Genomic DNA, 14,294 nt, shown 5'->3' on the forward strand with positions numbered 1-14,294 from the left:
ATTTACCTGAAGTTAATGAGAGTTCTTAGATCTACTGCACGATGTCTTCTAATAATTTTGACTCATATCAGCAATCATTTCTTCAAACAGTGCATGTGTCTGATTTTTCTCTCCTTTCCTTCTGCAATTCCAAAGCAAAGTTTAGGCTTTTCTCACTACATCATTATGTGATCTCTTTTATATTTTCCTTTTTTTCCTTCTGATTTACATTACCAATTCTGAATTCCTTCTTCAGTTGCATTGCATCTTCTCTTAGAAACCATCCTTTAATATCTTAATTAATGACACTACAGTTTTCAATTATAAATTTTTGAACTTTAGAAGTAGTTTACAGTTCTCTCCAAAATTTTCAATCATTTCTTTCTTACTCTTGAAAAGAAGATGAATTATTTTAAAGCCCTTCACCTTTATGATCTAGAGTACTCGGTAAATCTGTTTCTATTGTCTGCTTTTGCTGTGTCATTCATGATGTCTTGTCTCCTTTTTTACATCAGGCATTATATTTGTAAAATTGCTGTAGAAATTACTCAAAGCCTAGAATCTCACCATTCTCCAGAGAGGAATCATGCTGTTTTTGTTAGATACCAGAATGGAATGGCACTCTGAGTGCACCTCAATTCAATTCTGAAGACTAAAACGATTCCAAGTTGAGCTGCAGTCCCTGCAAAGATTCATCTACTTCTTTTAAAAAATTTTTTTTAATTAACTTATTTTATTTTTGACTGTGCTGGGTATTCATTGCTGTGCATGCTTTTCTCAAGCAGGGGTGGGGGGCATGGGGAGGTATGGGGTGGGAAGGGGTTGGGGGGTGGGAAGGGTTGGAGAGGTGGGGACTACTCTCTAGTTGTGCTCTGTAGGCTTCTTATTGCAGTGGCTTCTCTTGTTGCAGAGCACAGGCTCTAAGTACGCAGGCTACAGTAGTTGCAGCAAATGGGCTCAGTAGTTGCGGCTCCCGGGCTCTAGAGCACAGGCCCTATACTTCTAGCACACGGACTTAGTTGCTTCAGGACATGTAATGTCTCCTGCATTGGCAGGCAGACTCTTTACCACTGAGCCACCAGGTAAGCCCCCAGTCCAACTACTTCTAATTCACATTTTCTTCAAAGGTATAGTTTTTAAGGTTCCAATTAAAAGTAATGGATATTCACAGGGCCATTGCATTTGACAGACTAGGACTCTAAACCCTATTACACTAGCTCTGTGAGACTTTCAAAAGCAAAACTCAGCCTTTCATCACTACCACAGAATTATCAACACCTAAAGAGGATGTGGACCTAGGATATTCCAGACTTGTTTTCCTTTTTTCCTTTATTTCTGAGGTGATATTTCTTCATTGGTTCCCTGAAGGCTGTTTAAATAGAGTTTTTTTATTGTTTAATCCAGCTTTCAATTACCCTCCATAGAGGATTGTCTAAATCATCTAGTCTTTTGTTATTTACAAATACTATTACTTAATGTAGTATATGTAACATTACTTATTACTGACAAGTATTATTAATATCATTATTATTACTACTGGAAAAGGTCAGTTTTCATTTCAATCCCAAAGAAGGGCAGTGTCAAAGAATGTTAAAACTACTCACAATTGCACTCATTTCACATGCTAGCAAGGTAATGCTCAAAATCCTGCAAGCTAGGCTTCAACAGTTTGTGAACTGAAAAATTTCAGATATACAAGCTGGATTTAGAAAAGGCAGAGGAACCAGAGATCAAACTGTCAATATGCACTGGATCATAGAAAAAGCAATAGAATTCCAGAAAAACATCTACTTCTGCTTCATTGACTATGCTAAAGCTTTTGACAGGGTGGATCACAACACACTGTGGAAAATTCTTAGAGATGGGAATACCAGACCACCTTACCTGCCTCCTGAGAAACCTGTCTGCAGGTCAATAAGTAACAGTTAGAACTGAGCATGGAAAAATGGACTGGTTCAAAACTGGTAAAGGAGTACATCAAGGCTATATATTGCCCCGCTGCTTATTTAACTTATATGCACAGTACATTGTGCGAAATGCCAGGCTGGATGAAACACAAGCTGGAATCAAGATTGCCAGGAGAAATATCAACAAATATCAACCTCAGATATGCAGATGACACTACCCTTATGGCAGAAAGTGAAGAGGAACTAAAGAGCCTCTTGATGAAAGAGAAAGAGGAGAGTGAAAAAGCTGGCTTAAAACTCAATATTCAGAAAACTAAGATCATGGCATCTGGTCCCATCACTTCATGGCATAAAGATGGGGAAACAATGGAAACCGTGACAGACTTTATTTTCTTGGGCTCCAAAATCACTGTGGACAGTGACTGTGGCCATGAAATTAAAAGAAGCTTGCTCCTTGGAAAAAAAGCTATGACCAACCTAGACAGCGTATTAAAAAGCAGAGATATCACTTCGCTGAAAAAGGTCCATATAGTCAAAGCTATAATTTTTCCAGTAGTCACATATGAATGTGAGAGTCCAACTATAAAGAAGGCTGAGTGCCGAAGAATTAATGCTTTTGAACTGGAGAAGACTCTTGAGACTCCCTTGGACAGCAAGGAGATCAAACCAGTCAATCCTAAAGGAAATCAACCCTGACTATTCATTGAAAAGACTGATGCTGAAGCTGAACTCCAATACTTTGGCCACCTGATGTGAAGAGCCGACTCATTAGAAAAGACCCTGATGCTGAGAAAGACTGAAGGCAAGAGGAGAAAGGAACAACACAGGATGAGATGGCTGAATGGCATCACTGAGTCAGTGGACATGAGTTTGAGCAAACTCCGGGAAATGGTGAAGGGCAGGGAAGCACGGCATGCTGCAGTTCATGGGGTCACAAAGAGTTGGACACAACTTAGCAACTGAACAACAACAATTATTACTACTCCTCTAATGCATGCATCTTCATCTTTCCCAATTTATTTTCTTACTGGCTTTTAAGATTTGTTTCCTCTGTTATTGCCTTATATCAAATCTGTCTCTAAACTGCTACTGGGGCAATATTTCAACATGAAAATTCAATAATGCCATTTCCATGTTTAAATTCTTTAGTAACTTTACTGCTGATAGATAACATTGTATAGAATAATACAAGGAGGAACTTGGGAGTAAAATAAACCTCATCTCAAATCCTTACTCTAGCAATAGTTACAAAAATTGGCAAAGTTACTTAAATTCTCATCACTATTTGTCTAAAGTTAGCATGATATTAACATTGACCATAAAAAGTTATCTGAAGATTAAATAAAAAGATTAGTATAGAGAGTATTAACAAGATACATAGCACTTAGTATCATGTTGCAAGATCTGAGGAGTTCTATTATGTCTAAAGTATCTCTGACTACACAAATTTTCCAAAATCTCTCTACTATTTTTTAACACATTATTCCACCTAATAATGGAATAATTTTCTTCTGGCTTTTCTCTAACAGGGAAAAAAGTCAGAAAAAAATAAAAATAAATGATTTTTTTCTCATCTTTTAAATTAGTTGGAGAGTCAAAACTCTCTTTTCTGGCTCAAACTGTTCATAGGCTTCTATCCACCTATCATGGAAGAAGCACAATGCATTTTAGCTAAAGAGGAAAAATAAAGCATAGGATGAAAACTGCATCACAATTAAGACTCAAATTAATTGTTAAAGTGAACTGTAACTGCTTTATAAAAAGATAAATTTGCCCTGCAAGATCTGGTAATTTTCTGTTACCTTAGATAAAAATAAAATGTGATCTCCAAACTAGCAGAAAGCGCAACTCTACTGAAAACATAACAATGGAGACTACTGGCTGACTGCAAATTGTATGTTATTTAATTAAATTGTATTACAAATGTATAAATTTTCTATAAAATGTGAACATATTTACACCCAAAGGAGGAGATATTAAAAACTATGTCTGAAATAATGTCATCTCTTGGAAAATTTTCATCAAATGCATAACTTCCTAAAGTGTCTACAGGATTAATGTCATCCTAAACCCTTTCTTTGGCTTTCAGACTTTCAATGCCTCTTTCTCATCTGATCCTTCAAATCAGTCATCCTTCCTCACCATTTAACTTGTTACCTTCCATACCTATCTTTTACCCTTGATTATAATCAAGACATATTTGGGATCTCGATAAGCTTAAAATAAGAGGATAATAAATAAACGGCACACAAAGATATACAGGTGATCTTTAAATAAATCTCATTTCGCCATATTGTAGTAGATGAAGCAGTTAATGATTTTTACATCTAGCAACACAATCTAAACATCCTGAACATAATTTTCCAGAAAACAACTAGTTAGAATCTGTTGGAGAGCCTAGAAAGAGGCTTTAGTCAGCTGATGCTCAGTACCATACAGTGAGTGAGACGGATGTGCACTTACTTGGCTAATGAGTCCACCTTCAAACTCAAGAAACTCAAACTGAAATAAATTACCAGGCAACTATCTCAGCAGCCACAGAAAAAAAGTAAAAAATTAGTAAGTTTCCTTGCAAAGAAATATCACACATGACAAAAAACCCTATTTAATCACTTTTAAGACCTTGTCAATTATAAGATGGAGAAGGCAATGGCACCCCACTCCAGTATTTTTACCTGGAGAATCCCATGGACGGAGGAGCCTGATGGGCTGCCATCTATGGGGTCGCTAAGAGTCGGACATGACTAAGCGACTTCACTTTCACTTTTCACTTTCACGCATTGGAGAAGGAAATGGCAACCCACTCCAGTGTTCTTGCCTGGAGAATCCCAGGGGTGGCGGAGCCTGATGGGCTGCCATCTATGGGGTCGCACAGAGTCAGACACGACTGAAGCAACTTAGCAGCAGCAGCAGCAGCAGCAGCAGCAATTACAAGATGCACTCTTATTTGATATTCCACCAATAATTTTTTTTAAAACTGTCAATTAAAGTATGACATGCTTTGATTCCGTGATGCATTCTGATTTCAGAGATGTTAAATGTGAAAAGAAACTGTATCTACTAAAATTAAAATATGATAATCTTCATTTTGACTTTAGCCTTTGCCTCTTCAAAGGGAAGTCTCAGTCTCAATCCTAGAATTTCTATTCTCAAAGTTCACTTAAGCAGAAAATGACTTTATAAATGTAGACATAGAAGCCCAAAGAGTGACTTGATCTGATATCAGAGTTGTAGACACTGGAGACAGAGCAGTTAAAATAGTAGAAAAGAAAAATAGTCTTTGCTTTTTGAGAGCTAACATTTATGTGTGTGTGTTTACTGAATTGGTTCTCTATACCCTATTTAATTCTGTCAGTGAACTAACCTCTTCTTTGCATTCCTATGACAACTTTAGCTCTTGTAAACTGTACTGAATACTTACCTCTATTGGGTCCATTTTTTCTGTCATCTTTCCTTCTGTCTTCTTCACAATCCACTGATCATATTTTCTTATCAAAAATCCAAAGGACTGAATTATCAATTTTCTGAGAAAAAGAAAATTTATGAAAAAGATTAGAAAGCTCCCAGTCATATGTTTTCTTGCAGAAATCAGAACAAAGGAACATTATTGTCCATTTCATTAAGTTCTAGGGATAACTCATGCCAAGAATTAGAAGCCATTACTCCATTGATTGCAATCATCAAACCTGCACTCTGGCAAAAATGTTCTAATAAACAGCCATGATTTGCAGATTCATCTACAACATCTTTGGTACAAAGCAAGAAATAATATCCTATTAAAAGCTGCAAGGACACTGCTCTCTACTTGACTACAGCAATTGTCTTATTGCAAAGCATTTCTGAAGAATGGATTATGTACTCCTTTCTTAAAATAACCTAAGACAGTCATTTTCTGTAGAATTAATAAGAAGGGCTTGCAATGATTGGTTGGTGTGTTGGGCAGAGTGTGATGACTTTTCTGAATCTCCATTTCCAGAGTCCTTACATAAGACTAAAAAACTGCTACTTTTACATAAAACAAGTGGAAGTAAGTAGTGAGTGGTGCAGCTGATGGAGATAATAGGGAAGTTCAGTCCAGTTCACTCTCTCAGTCGTGTCCAACTGTTTCTGACCCCATGGACTGCAGCACGCCAGGCTTCTCTGTCCATCACCAACTCCCAGAGCTTACCCAAACTCATGTCCACTGAGTCGGTGATATCATCCAACCATCTCATTCTCTGTCGTCCTGTTCTCCTCCTGCCTTCAATCTTTCCCAGCATCAAGGTTTTTACAAAGAGTCAGCTCTTCACATCAGGTGGCCAAAGTATTGGAGTTTCAGCTTCAGCATCAGTCTTTCCAATGAGTATTCAGGACTGATTTCCTTTAGGATGGACTGGTTGGATCTCCTTGCACTCCGGGGGACTCTCAACAGTCTTCTCCAACACCACAATTCAAAAGCATCAATTCTTCAGTGCTCAGCTTTCTTTATAGTCCAAATTTCACATCCATATATGACTACTGGAAAAACCATAGCTTTGACTAGACGGACCTTTGTCAGCAAAGTAATGTCTCAGATTTTTAATATGCTGTCTAGGTTGGTCATAGCTTTTCTTCCAAGGAGCAAGGGTCTTTTAATTTCATGGCTGTAGTCACCAGCTGCAGTGATTTTGGGGCCCCCCCCAAAAAACTAAAGTCTCTCGCTGTTTCCATTGTTTTCGCATGTATTTGCCATGAAGTGATGGGACCACATGCCATGATCTGTTTTCTGAATGACGAGTTTTAAGCCAACTTTTTCACTCTCGTCTTTCACTTTCATCAAGAGGCTCTTTAGTTCTTCTTCATTTTCTGCCATAAGGGTGGTGCCACCTGTGTATCTGAGGTTATTGATATTTCTCCCAGAAATCTTGATTCCAGCTTGTGCTTCATCCAGCCCAGCATTTTTCATGATGCACTCTGCATCAAAGTTAAATATACAGGGTGACAATATACAGCCTTGACATACTCCTTTCCCAATTTAGAATTAGTCTGTTGTTCCATGTCCAGTTCTAACTGTTGCTTCTTGACCTGCATACAGATTTCTCAGGAGGCAGGTTGGGTGGTCTGGTATTCCCATCTCTTTCAGAATTTTCCACAGTTTGCTGTGATCCACATAGTCAAACGCTTTGGCATAGTCAATAAAGTAGAAATAGATGTTTTTCTGAAACTCTCTTGCTTTTTTGATGATCCAATAGATGTTAGCAATTTGATCTCTGGTTCGTCTGCCTTTTCTAAATCCAGCTTGAACATCTGGAAGTTCACGGTTCACGTATTGCTGAAGCCTGGCTTGGAGAATTTTGAGCATTACTTTGCTAGCGTGTGAGATAAGTGCAATTGTGCAGTAGTTCGAGCATTCTTTGGCATTGCCTTTCTTAGGGATTGGAATGAAAACCAATCTCTTCCAGTTCTGTGGCCACTGCTGAGTTTTCCAAATTTGCTGGCATATCGAGTGCAGCACTTTCACAGCATCACCTTTGAGGATTTTAAATAGCTCAACTGGAATTCCATCACCTCCACTAGCTTTGTTCGTAGTGATGCTTTCTAAGGCCCACTTGACTTCACATTCCAGGATGTCTGGCTGTAGGTGAGTGATCACACCATCGTGATTATCTGGGTCATGAAGATCTTTTTTGTACAGAGAACCACCCAAAGAGCATCTTGGTGCACACTGGTCTCTAGACTGAAAATGGTATCAAAAACACATCCTCAAACCATCATCACAGACATATAGAATGTAGTTCATTTACATGGAACCCATAGTGTACGATATGCTCCTGTGAAGAAACATATATCCAATGAATTCAGATAAAAGGTAGTAAAGTAATTCCCATGGGAGTGAGGCTTTCTTCAAAAAAATATGTTCTCTAATAAATTAAAATCAAAATTATTAAATAAAAGGATTTGTTTCTAAAACTTCAGTTTTTCTTATTTCTACTTTAAAGTGCCTTTGTAGTACCCAAAGATCTATATTTTCTTTCTTTACTTTCAATTTAATATTAATCAGTCATATAGGTCTGTACGGCAACATGAAAGGAATTTAAGCACGAATCACATCACAGATGGGCTTCCTGGTAGCTCAGTGGTAAAGAATCCACCGGCCAATGCACGAGACATGGGTTCGATCTTTGGGTAGGGAAGATCCCCTGGACAAGTAAATGGCAACCCACTTCAGTATTCTTGCCTGAGAACTCCTTGGCACCTGGTGGGCTGAAATCCATGGGCTCGCAAAGAGTCAGACATGACTTAGTGACAGAACAACAGCCCACATGAGTAGACAGATACAGATATTATTACTAGTTGATATTAATGATGATCAGTTTTACATCACACTGGTTTTTCATTTCTATATATAGCAGAAACAGCATCACAGATCATGACTCTATTGTTGCTTCTATGTATAGGCCCTACAGAGGTAAAAACTAGACATGCTGCATATGGGAGATGGTTAGGAAAAAATTCTGCGTGTATTAAATGTAGTACAAAGCTCTTGACTTTGCCCAGCTGTATCTGGCTGGAGGTAAAAATGATGGTGCTTACTTCAAGTACCTCCCTATTAAATTAAATTAAAAATAAGTAAATAAAAATTTTTATTTTAGTTTCATTGAATTTTCTCATTGATCTTTATGTAGATCTGAGTTTCTGATCTATATTATTTTCTTCTTCCTGATATTTAATATTTAGTGCAAGGCAGGTCTACTGGCAACAAATGTCTTAGTATTTATTAAATACTCTGAACCTTTTGAACAATTAAAATCCTCTCTCTGTCTGCTATGAGGATTCTTCCTGTATCCTCTCAGTTTTACGGGATTAATTATATGGACAAAGTACGCCTGCATAGTTATAACTTGTCACTTCCATACCCATCAGTTTTGAGAGCTGTGCCCCCATAATGAATCCAGAATGTGATGTGTGGGGTTTGGAGCCCAATTAGTAACATGCTTTTGCTGAAGAAAAATGGCTACTCTGCTTTTTTATTTGCTATAGACTTTGAATTTTTGGATAAAGTGCAAACAGAAAAGGAGAGATAAAGTATATCTCTACCTACTTGAGGCTGGCATAGCGTTGCTGACCTACCAGTTTCATTTGTTTCATTCTACTGGCATTGGAGTTAATGGAAATTTCCCTAGATACCATTTGAAACAGGAAGCCTGTCTTCAGTTCTCAGCAAACAACCCCTTTGTCAGTGGCTTCCTGACCTTAAGTCTGCTTATCTTATTACAAGACAAATTTGTGCTGCCCTTTTGAAATCATCTTATAATAACGAAACTAAGCACTACAACCAGCTCACAATGGTAAAACACAAATCAGGTTCGTTTAGAGCAGTGTTGTTGAAATTGGCATACTCCCAGTGTGAAAGGAATCTTTTGTCTTCTTCAAGATTTTTTTCTTCATTTTGATTAATACCTTACCTAAATATCCAGAGGGCTTCCCTGATGGCTCAGTGGTAAAGAATCCACCTGCCAATGCAGGAGACAAGACTTCAATCTCTGGTCTGGGAAGATCCCCTGGAGAAGAAAATGGCAACCCACTCCAGTATTCTTGCCTGGAAAATCCTGTGGGCAGAGGAGCCTGGAGTGATACAGTCTATAGGGTTGCAAAGAGCCAGACACAACTTAGCATCTGAACAACAACAACAAAAATATCCAGAATAAGGGCAGAAGCGAGGACATCAAAGAAGAATTGTTTAAATGCCAGTAGATGTGAAACTTCTATTAATTATGTTTAGATTGTGATTCTTCCATTTTCAGGACTCAAAGCCTACAGAAGTGACTGTAATGGTCTTCTAAATTGAGTACAAATACCTTAAATGATGATGGGTATTATAAGGATATGGGTAAGGTAATGCTTATCTATGGATGGCTTCTGTGAACAGGATTCTTGATCAGGGAATTTAAAAACTAGCCAGATATCAAGCAGAAGGGTCCTAACAACTTACAGTCGCAGAATTCAGAGAGGCAGGTTATTAACAACAGGGATGAGGGCTTTCCTGGAGGAGGAAATGGCAACCTATTCCAGTATTCTTACCTGGAAAATCCTAGGGACAGAGGAGCCTGTCAGGCTACAGACCATGGGTTGCAAAAGAGATGGACACAACTGAACCTCTGAGCACATGAGGGTTTTCATTCAGCACCAGGAACTGGGTAACTAGAGTGGAGACTGGGAAACAAGACCATAGCATCAGAACGAGAAGCCTCGAGCACAATCCTGACTCCAAGTTTCCCAGAGAGTAATTAACCTGGGATCAGGATCATTCCAGACTGAAGATTTGGCCTCTGTTTTCAGGTAGAAGCTAATTCAGCATTTAGAGGAATGTGGATTGTCAGAAAATCAATCAACACCCTCATCTTTTAACCATCTTTACTAAGTGACTACAAAATACAACTTGAATTTCTTGTACTGAAGTTCTGTCTAGTACTTAATTTCTAATACATTAGTTTTTTTGAGATAGTAAATTTTATTTTGCTTTCTAAATTCCCCTCATTATAAAGCAACTACATTCCTATATATTTTTTAAAGGGAATCAAGTAAAAATAAATAAATACAAATAAATAAATTCCGCTCATACTTGCAGACTCTCGTTTCAGTTTTGTAGCCAGACTTTTAATTTCTTTAGTCAAAGATTTTGGCAGCTATAAAAGCAAGAACAGCTCAAAGAAACCTGTCTTAAACAAAAGCCTAAGCAAAATAAAATAGAATTATGATAGGAGACCTGAGACAGTAGGGGACAGAGCAAGGGTCTTCAGAGCAGAGATGCAAGTTCCTGCCAAACAGGAAGTAGAGAGGGCTTTTGATCTCTGCACCTGAGTCTACAGCACCGGGCCAAGGCGGTGTCTGGGGGTGTCCAGCCTCGAGAGAGATGTTGCTCTCCACTGGAAACAGGACAGCTTTTCTCTAACTAGTAGAACTCGTGAACTCTATTGTCAAAATGGTTTAGCACCAACAGATTTGTCTTAACCTCTGTTCAGCATTCATGTTCCCAGAGGAAGTCTGGCTGATCCAGTAGAGACCACATTCTTACCAATGGCTGAGACTGGGAGGAAGGTGTGATGCTAGGCATTTCCACTAGAGCTCACTGCATCTCCATGCCTGGCTCATCACCTGACATGTACAGCCTGGCTCATCACTGCTCAAAAAAATGATGGTTGAATTTAAATATTCTAAGGAACCATTCTCTTTTGATTGAAGGTGCATGTTGGTAAACAGTTAAACTGTTCTTAAGATCCTATTTGTCTGTTCTTTCAATTTGTTTTCAAATTCTTCTGTGCTTCTGCTTTTGTTAGAAATCTATATTTGAACAGTTATTATCTCTATTCCTTCTATAGTCTCTAAGGTTAGCAAGTTACTTTTCCTCTGAAATGTCTTCTTTTCTCTTGGCCATGATTGAGCACACCCAGTCAGTCTTGCATATTGCATACTCCTCGTGAATTCCCATCTCACCAGACCCAGTGCCAGAAAGAAACTGCATCAGAGAGGGACCACAGATCAATTCCTTTCATCTTATTCTTGCTAACCTAAATATCAATTTGTGTCAAAATAATATCCAAGACTCATTCGTTAATATTTAATTGTTACTGTCTATGACTTCCAGCACAGAGATATCCTCATGGTTCACTAACTCATCACTGTGTCAATCATCTAGCTAAATGTCAAGTAAACTATCTCCATGACAATGTATTGGCTCTTTTTTTATACACTTTGAAGACCAATCCAGTTCAACTAAATCATTAGCCTACTGCATGTCATCTAGATCATTATTCAACTAAAAAGTATTCTTGGTAGCAGTACATATTCTAAAGTTACAGTGACTGAAAAGCACTATGTAGTCTGTTGAAAATTTCTACATGAGTGGTTTGTTGTTATTAATAAAAAAAAAAGCTAGGACATGGGCAGAGTATAAATACAGCAAACCTATATATAAGATTGAGGTGAGGAGCTACTGACACTCAGATGCTAATGAATTATTTTCTAAATAAGGAAAGAGAGTTCCTTGGAGAAATGGCTGATTCGGAGACTAGAAGAGAGAATATACAAAAGTACGAAATGAGCCTGGACTCCCTTGTACTACTTAGAAAGAAATACACACTTACTTAATTAATAATATAAAAAAAAAGGATTGGTCATGTCAAAGTGAAACAGCTGCCAATCCCCCAATCGCCAAAGCTGGAACAATTTGAGCAATGAAAGAAATAACAATGATATCAGATTATAACACAAAGAATAAGTACTCATGAGCCTCTAGTAAGAAGATAAAAGTGTAAATAAATAACTAAATAATAAGTGGAAAGAGACAACTTCTTCTTATGGAATAATTCCAGTTAATAAATACAGAAGGAATGTAGGAAATAGAACACTCACCATTAGAAAAATCACAGAATGATTTCTGCAGGAAGAACTTTCTTTATCTGCCTAAAGATGGATCCTCCAAAAGGAACTCAATCCTCATTGACAACTTCCTGGGAATTTCATGAACCAGAAAAGTTTGACTCTTACCACAGATGTGTGTGTGTTCAATTGTGTCCTACTCTTTTGCAACACCATGGACTGTAGCCCACCAGGCTCCTCTGTCTATGGAATTATCCCAGCAAGAATACTGGAGTGGGTTGCCACTTCCTTCTCCTGGTGATCTTCCCAACCCAGGGATCAAACTCACACCTCCTGTGTCTCCTGCATTGACAGGTAAATTCTTTACCACTGAGCCACCTGGAAAGCCCCTCTTATCACAGCAGAGGAGGCTAAAAGTTGACACCACATCCAGACAGATTTGTCATGAACTATCATACCTCCCATCTAGTCTCCTAAGGGTGCATTTATCTTTCCTAAAAATCATGTACTCTCTTAAGTGGCCTACAATCCCTCCACTACTTCCCTATTAAGATGGAATGGGTGGTGGTGGTATGGTCACGAAGTCGTTTCTGACTCTTGCAACCTCATGGACGGTAGCCTGCCAGGTTCCTCTGTCCATGGGATCTCCCAGGCAAGAATACTGGAGTGGGTTGCCATGTCCTTCTCCAGATTAAGATGTCATATAAGCTCTCAAATCTTATTTATTTGTATATTCACTTTTTTCCTGTGTGTCCCTCTTCATGTAATATTTCAAAATAATAAATTTCGTATCTTTTCTTTGTTACTCTGCCTGTTATCAATTTATTTTACAGACCCAGCTATCACACTTTATAAGGGGGAAGGAAAGGGAAGGTCTTTCTTCTCCTACATTGCACATTCTGATTAAAAGACACAGATGTTCAGAATGGCTCTTACTAAGACCCAATCTGAGCTGTTTACAAGAGATACACCATAAATGAAAGAACATAGATGGCTTCAAAGAAAATGTGGAAAGGAAGAACCATGAAAACATTAACCAAACACTGATGTGGTGACATTAATATCAGACAAAATAGATAATAAAAGTATTAAAGAAAGTGAAAGTTCACAATGGTTAAAGGGTCACCTCAATAGAAAGAAATAACAACCCTGAATTTGTAATTACCTAATAACATGGCTTCAGTATACTTGGTGGGCTTCCTGAGTGGCTCAGCAATAAAGAATCCGACTGCGAGGTAGAAGACGCAAAAAATGCCGCGGATTCGATCCCTGGGTCAGGAGGATCCCCTGGAGGAGGACACGACAACGCACTCCAGTATTCTTGCCTTGGAGAATCCCATGGAGACGAGGAGCCTGGCAGGCTACAGTCCATAGGGTCACACAGAGTGGGACACGACTGAAGCGACTGAGCACGCCAAAATACTTGGCATCAAAAGTTGAGACACACAAGAGGAGAAATTGACAGATTCTTAATTAGAGTTGGAGGTTTCAATACACCACTGTCAGTAAGTAACAGAAGAACCAACTAAAAATTGAATAATCAATAAAACTGTAGTGAACGTAACCATTATTCACCAACGCTATCTAATACATGTTCAGAACACTACACCAAACACTCTTTTAAATAAACAACTGTACACAAAACATTTACAAAAGAAAAGGAAGAGGAAGAGGAGGAAAAAAAGAAAGGAAGAGCAAGAAGAAAGAAGAAGGAAAGAATGAAGGGAGAAAGGGAGGGAGAAAGAAAGAAAGGGAATGAAAAGAAAAAATAAAGGGCATGGAAGTCATATTATTTAAAAAAATATTAAATTTATCTGCGACAAAACTAAAGTGTAGAACATAGTTTGACGTATGGTCAAAATCAAGCTTCTAAATGATGTGTCCTCAGAGCACATGGGCAATGATATGCTGTCTCCTCTAAAACAAAGAGCTGCCTCAACGAGCTTATAGTAAGAAGTAGTGAAGAATACTGGATACTGTGGTCAGGCTGCTCCAAAGTGAAAAAAGAAGAGTCTGTGCCATATATGTACAGACCAAACCCCTTTCCTAATTTCTGTTTGTTCAGTGAAG

General features: G+C 38.3%; 1 protein-coding gene across 7 annotated transcripts in view; it reads right to left on the reverse strand.

Annotated features, from left to right (window-relative positions):
- Window positions 1-14,294, reverse strand: part of MSR1 (macrophage scavenger receptor 1) — a 681,840-nt gene that overhangs the window by 371,660 nt on the left and 295,886 nt on the right. For 6 of the 7 annotated variants that reach the window (XM_081521514.1, XM_081521507.1, XM_081521506.1 and 3 more), the window contains one exon: window positions 5,308-5,410. The gene's annotated coding sequence lies outside the window, so the exon portion shown is untranslated. Of the gene's footprint in view, window positions 1-6; window positions 122-5,307; window positions 5,411-14,294 lie in introns of all 7 variants that reach the window. The other variant, XM_081521505.1, reaches the window with a different exon arrangement.

Source organism: Giraffa tippelskirchi, chromosome 8, assembly GCF_054371585.1.
Source record: "Giraffa tippelskirchi isolate mGirTip1 chromosome 8, T2T-mGirTip1v1.2.pri, whole genome shotgun sequence".
Lineage (NCBI taxonomy): Eukaryota > Metazoa > Chordata > Mammalia > Artiodactyla > Giraffidae > Giraffa > Giraffa tippelskirchi.